Genomic DNA, 6,934 nt, shown 5'->3' on the forward strand with positions numbered 1-6,934 from the left:
ATTTTTGGGAATATCTTAGTACTGATCTTTGTAAAACATATTAAATATTGAAATGGTCCTTGTAAACTATATTAATTATTTTACCGAGCTGTAGTACATTTTGAGTTGAGAAACTCGGGGATAGAAAATCAAATATATTTTCTTTAGAACTTGAATCAATAACTTAATTTTTTAAATTTTAATAGAAGTAGTCAACACCGAAAACAATAAATTTTTATTATTTGCTAATTTCAAGAAGTTCGCGCAGTTTTCCGAATTATACAGAGTTACCGATTTAGAGTCAAAATGTCCAAATGCTCTAATATAATAATAATAATAATAAGCCTTGCTCGACGTCAAAGATTTCGAGCAGCCTCTTATACTGTGCATAGGTTGTCTATAAGTCGCTTCCACCTTTCTCGCCTCAACGTTACGTCCTTTATATCAGTAATGTTGTTTACTCATGGCATTATAATCAAGCTACCCAAGAAAGGTGACCTAAGTGACTGTAACATTTGACGCGGCATTACGATTTTAAGTTCAGTGATGAAAATATTTATGAAATGCTCTAATATAACCACAGTTAGTTAGTTAGTTAAGGTGGAAAGAGGACGAGTGCTCCTCAATTAGCTAAAAAGACGTTTTGAATCCACAAAAATCTCGTAATAGTCGGTAGTAGATAGAAGGTCAAACTAAAACCAGCTAGAGGCATTAACAAAGGCAAGAATCTGGCTAATGCTGATGCTGGAGATATCGTTAAGTGAATTGAAGAAGGGGATCCCTAGAAACTTAAACCTAATTCTGGTCAGACCTGGACAAAGACGCATCAGGTGTTCTGCTGTCATTTCCTCAAGAGCTGGTAGACACGCACTACAAGAAGTACCACAGGGTAGGCCGACTCTAGCTCTATGCCGTCCTATGGACTAGTGTTCTGTAAAGCCAGATATTAGCCTAGATACCTCAGATTCGTTTCTACAGATTAAGTAATCACTTCTACAGATTAAGTAACCATTTCTACAGATTTATATAACCATATTATATGGTAATAATTTTTAAAAATTCAAAAATAACAGACCCGCGGTTAAAACTCATTAATAAAGCTGATTTATTAAAATAAAATACTAACCGAATATGTATTTGAGTTTATTATTGTTATTGTTATTGTTATTGTAATTGCTTTAATGGACAATAAAACTTAAAAATATCTCGTCTGGTCTCTTACGCTAATTTCTCGTTATCGCTATCAGTACAAGAACAACAACTACAAGTGCAAAACAGTAATTAAATTTATGTATAATCAAAAACACATTTCGAACGAAGAACTTCAGATTAAAAGTGTATGAAGTCGACAAAGGTTTCAGTTAACGGAAGTCGCGCATAGAATCGAGTTTATTTAATAGAAGCTGCTTGCTTGGTTCATTTGAATATGAAAAACGAAATTAAAATACACAAAAAAATGTTCTGACAAAATAAAAAATAATATAAAATTTTAAAAATTAAAAATTATATTAAAATCATTTCAATTGGTGTTGAAAGTTGAATTTAAAAAATTTAATTAAAAATATTTTTATTGTGAATCTGAATCGGCACAAAAAATTCAAAAATCAAAAAAATCTACAAATATTATCTATAAAAAAATATTTAAAATGGAGGTCTACACATCAGATAGCTGTGAAAGTGATACGCGCGACCAGAAAACTTTGGATTATGGACATATGGGGTTAACGGATAATGAACCCTATCTCGATACCGATTTACATTCGGAAAGTAAAACTCGTCTCAAAAATCACAAGGATATCGAAACCATGCTTTTAAATCACAATCGTCTCACGCACATACCGAACACCATTAAACAATTTGTGAATTTAAAAATTATGGATCTGAGTTCGAACTCCTTGACGATGCTACCGGAGGCCATATGTCAATTACCATTGGTTACACTGATTGCAAAGAATAACCAATTGACAAATAAGTCACTGCCGAAGTCGTTTGTTATGAAAAATTCATATCTCAAGGAGTTGAATTTAAGTGGCAACTTACTAACGCATTTCCCGGAACAAGTGGTCGAGTTACGGTATCTTAAGTATCTATATATTGGCGGTAATAAAATAAGAGCAATACCAAAAGACATATGGAAAATGCGAAGGTAAGTTGTAAAAAAAATATTTTATTACTAAATAAAATTTAATTTATTTATATATTATTTATTTTTATGACCAACCATTTTGTATATTGATTATAGGACGGGCTAATTTGTCAGTTAATTGAAACACAATATATTATGTTCATATATCTATTGTGCTTTCCGCTAATATATGTTATTATGTATAAAATGAAGAGGAATTTTTCAAATTGTTATTTGGTGGGTTCTATACAGAAAATTATTTATTTTCATAGAAGAAAATATCAAATTGTTTTTTAAAGGGTTTTCTACAGAAAATAATTTATTCTCACATTAATTTAATCTTAGGTAAGATTAATCTGGCTGCCTGTAAACCAAACATAAACCTCTGTGTCTCTATCGATACTGGATAGAAATTATACAAGAATAAAATAGAATTTGAGGAGTGCTTGAATATCACTTTCAGGATATCAAAAATTAATTGTGCCCAGATGCATTAATTCGGAAAAGGCTCAACATAATAATAATAATAATAGGAACGTAAACATTAATTTTTTCATAAAGATATTTTTAAACGAGTTTTTAGACTAGGTTTAGTGGGCCTTGAAACCAGGTCCTGTGTGTCGTTAAATTTAGAGCAGTTAAATTTAATGTTAACTTGTTTTAAATTTTTTTCTATTACTTTTCTTCGGTGCCAGTGTTTTTCACCAGTATGAATGCTTGTCAATATCATGTTCATTAAAAATTAAAATAATTAATTAAAATAATTATTGTTGCAGTCTGTTGCATGTGATAATATAGTATGTTGTGTGATAATATAGTATGTTTGCTTTTAATTATGAAATACAGATGATTTTTTTCGAAAATGAAAAAATCGAAAAGTAAATAATGGAAGAAATAAGATTTATTTTTAATATAAAGAATTGCACTTAATTAAAGATACAGAGTGTGAAAAATTAACTCCATCCAAATCGTCAGTCTTGAAAACATCATTCCATGGAAAAAAGCAGAAATTTGGTCACTTTAAAAATTGTGGAAAATTGATCTATTAAACATTTATAATTTTCATTTAAATTTCAAATATATTAAGAGCCTACAGAACTATACTTATATATAAGTACTTATAAAGTACTTATATATATAAGTTATTATATACTTATATGTATTATTATATACATATAAATGCAGTATACTTCAGACTCTATTTTCTTCTTTTTTTGCAACCGTTATCTGATTGCTTGAGAATATGTCTGTGTTCTTATTACACATCTGGTTACTAATGAAAATATTACAACTTAATACAATATAGTATATTGCATTTTTGACTTCCGCAGAATTCTTGTTATAAATAACAGCAGTATCTTCTGGTTTGCATTTAGTACGCATAATGTTTTGCATTTAGTACGTATAATTTTGCATTTCCTACAATATATCACTTAAGAATACACCTAACTTGATATTGATAATCTCGAAAAAAATACTTCTTCTTTTGGGTTATTCTTCTTCATTTGCCGAATTGATTAAGACTACAAGAGTTCATATAATATTTTATTAATAATTATTAATAATTACATTATTTAAAATAGTTTTTCTGTTTAAAAGCATATATATATTTATATATATATATATATTATTTATATTAATTTAAAAACAATTCTTTATTAAATGAATTCATAAAGTTTTTTATTCTCAGGTCTAAGTGTGATGTCATCTGCTTATATTGTGTTATTAATAAACATATCGCCAGTTTTAAACATCTTAATCAATTTTGGAAATTGATTAATGTAAGATCTGCTCGTAATACATGTTGACTAATAGGGGTGACAGCATACACCCTTGCCTGTTTCTTTAGTCATACAACAATAAAGTTTAGCATGTACATTGCTTAAATCCAAGCTAGAAGAAGGATTTTCCAAAAATGTTCATAGGTTAGGTTAGGGTAATTAATTAATTTTGATGAAACTGAACTGTTATTACATTAAGTATTTCTACTCGTATGCGGTTATCTTTAGTATCCCTTATGTAATGTATTGCATTACATAAGGGATCCATTAGGGTTGATAGAATTCAGGTTTATAGTCACACAGATTAGATTACAGTGAAATACATAGCACAAGAGTGAAATTTAGTTTTCGTTTAGTTAGTTTACACATCTTGAATATAGACCTTTTAGTTTTTGGAGTAAAGAGCATTAGTTCCGTTTCAAATGAGTATATTTACTGACCATTTTTGTTAGCCTACGAACTTAGTGACAAGTGAAGTAGACAAAGGTCCAAATTGTGTTGTCTCGAAAACTATGTCAAGATATGTCTAGATATCGCATAAGAAATACGATATGCATTCTATATAGGAAATTTATTATTTATTTATTTATAAGCATTTATAAATAAAGTTAAGTCATAGGGTTACATTATCATTTGTTATTATCTATATTCGTTACACATTAAAATAGCTTAAGGGTCTTGTCATCTATCTATCTATCCCCTAAAAAAATTAACAGCATATGAATAATAAAATTTTAAAGTGCAATAAAATTTTAAAAAATTGAAAAAAAGTCAAATGGTGTGATCATACCCCGAATACTGAAAAGTATTTCAATTATATTATGTATTATATAAATGAGATTAAAGAAATGCTCAAAATCCCTAATAAGTTTTGGAGAATTTTCAGGTTGAATTGTTTATATACATTTACGTCAAACTGGAAATATTATGGGTTTAGCCATGTTTCAGTTGAAATAGGAACCAATATTTTTTTTCTTACATCGTCAAAATTGCACTTAATTTGCTATAAATAATCGTAATACTTGATATATATATTCTTATATAAATGAGCAAAACAATATTTCATTAAACATATTGTATGATGAAATATATTTGAATCGCTTAAAATCTTTTCGAACTGCACCCACTGCCCTTGAAAGCCTTCTATTTCCAAGTCAGGGGTCCGAAACACTCTCACTTACAGTCATAGAACATGAATACTTTTCATTGAGAGCTTAAAGCTATAACTTTTTATAGTTTGCAATATTAAATAAAATATTTTGCGATCGGCACTAAGTTTCTTGTGATAATATCAACGCGAAAAATGAGTACAAACTTAATCTACACAGAAAATAACATATTTTTTTAAAATTATTTTCTTCTTACGTTAATCTGAATGGCGACTGACCTCTTGAGATGAGAGATTATCAAGATTTTTCTTACATACGTAGTTGTCAATATATATGTATGTATTTTAGCAATACATATGCATAAAATTTGTATATATATTTGAACCCCTACGTATATATAAAAAATGAATGTATTTATACTTGTACAGATGTGTATACATATATATATTTTTTTTATTATAAATACATATAATTTAATTAAATTACAAATGCACTTGAAACAAATAAAGTTATTAATTTTTAAATGATTATTTAAAACTATTTAATTAATTAGAAAAATATTTTAAAATTGTTTTTGTTTATTTGCATTTATGCATTTTATTAATTTTTAGTTTATTACTTTGTTTTGAAATTTGATTAATAATTTAATTTGATGTAAAACACTTATAAGCAAATCATTAACGCCATTTAACAAGGTACAATACTTAAGTCAGATATTAAAAATAAATTTAAATTAAAAAATATATGTCGATGTTTATAAGAGGGATACCCATTAATAAGAGACCCAATTGGTAGTAGATTTTGTCACTATAATGTGCACTTACTACTTATAGACTAACAAGTATATTTGATATACTTGTGAAATAAAAACTGATTTCATAAGAAATTAATAAGATTAATTTAATCTTAATTTAAGATTAAGATAAGAAATTAATTTATTTTAATTAATAAAAAATAAATTTACTTTTCATCTCATATTTAGTTACATGCATAGTTGCGAATATAAGCATATATACATTCTAGTAATAATAAGAAACAAAAACAATGGTTGCACCAATTTATTTTCAGGTTTTTCCTCAGCTTTGGTTTATTTTAAAAATCGTTTCACAAAAAAAAATTTGGATTTTATTCGATACTAGAGGTAGTTAGGATAGTTTAGGTTATACTGGCTATCCCAAGGAATCCATTTAGGCTTTTAGGCCCATTGTGTTACAGTATTATTCAAGTGGTTCTAACCGAACCACTTAGAACCGTGGGTAAAGTTTATAATGCTATTCAGAGGGAGGTCTTGCAGTTCGCCAAGATTCTCAGAAAAGAAAGCCCCTAAAGTGCTGGACAGAAACAAAGCAGATGGGAGACATTTTAATCGTTCTTACTACAACTGCGGTAGGTATTATTTAAATGGGATATTTAGTTTTCTGTCATGGTTACCTAAAATACAGTGATCTGTAAGCAAACCTACTACACCACTGATATCTCTACGGGACATCTCAATGACAGAGTTTGATTTTTTTTTATTGAAGTATGGTCAAATTGCTTACAGATGTCTGCATATCGTTGGTTACCTAAAATACAGTGATCTGTAAGCAAACCAACTACACTTCTGATATCTCTACGGGACATCTCAATGATAGAGTTTGATTTTCTTTTATTGAAGCATGGTCAAATTGCTTACAGATACCTGCATATCATTGTCTTCCCGTCTTTTATTAAAAAGTTCGGCACAGAAAGAACTGGCACTGAATGCCAGTTTGCATAATGTCAACGATATGTCCAGATTGTTTAGGTGTTCCGAGTGGTTTTCTGAAGCACTCGTCTGGTTTGCAATTGTCGAAAATATCCTTATGATCGGGAACCCAGATCAGAGAAATACTGAACTCCGTCGACATCTCATTTAGAATGTGTATAGTCAAAGATTGTCCTAGATGGTTAATTTTAAT

This window comes from Teleopsis dalmanni, chromosome 1 (genome assembly GCF_002237135.1).
Source record: "Teleopsis dalmanni isolate 2A chromosome 1, ASM223713v2, whole genome shotgun sequence".
Taxonomy (NCBI): domain Eukaryota; kingdom Metazoa; phylum Arthropoda; class Insecta; order Diptera; family Diopsidae; genus Teleopsis; species Teleopsis dalmanni.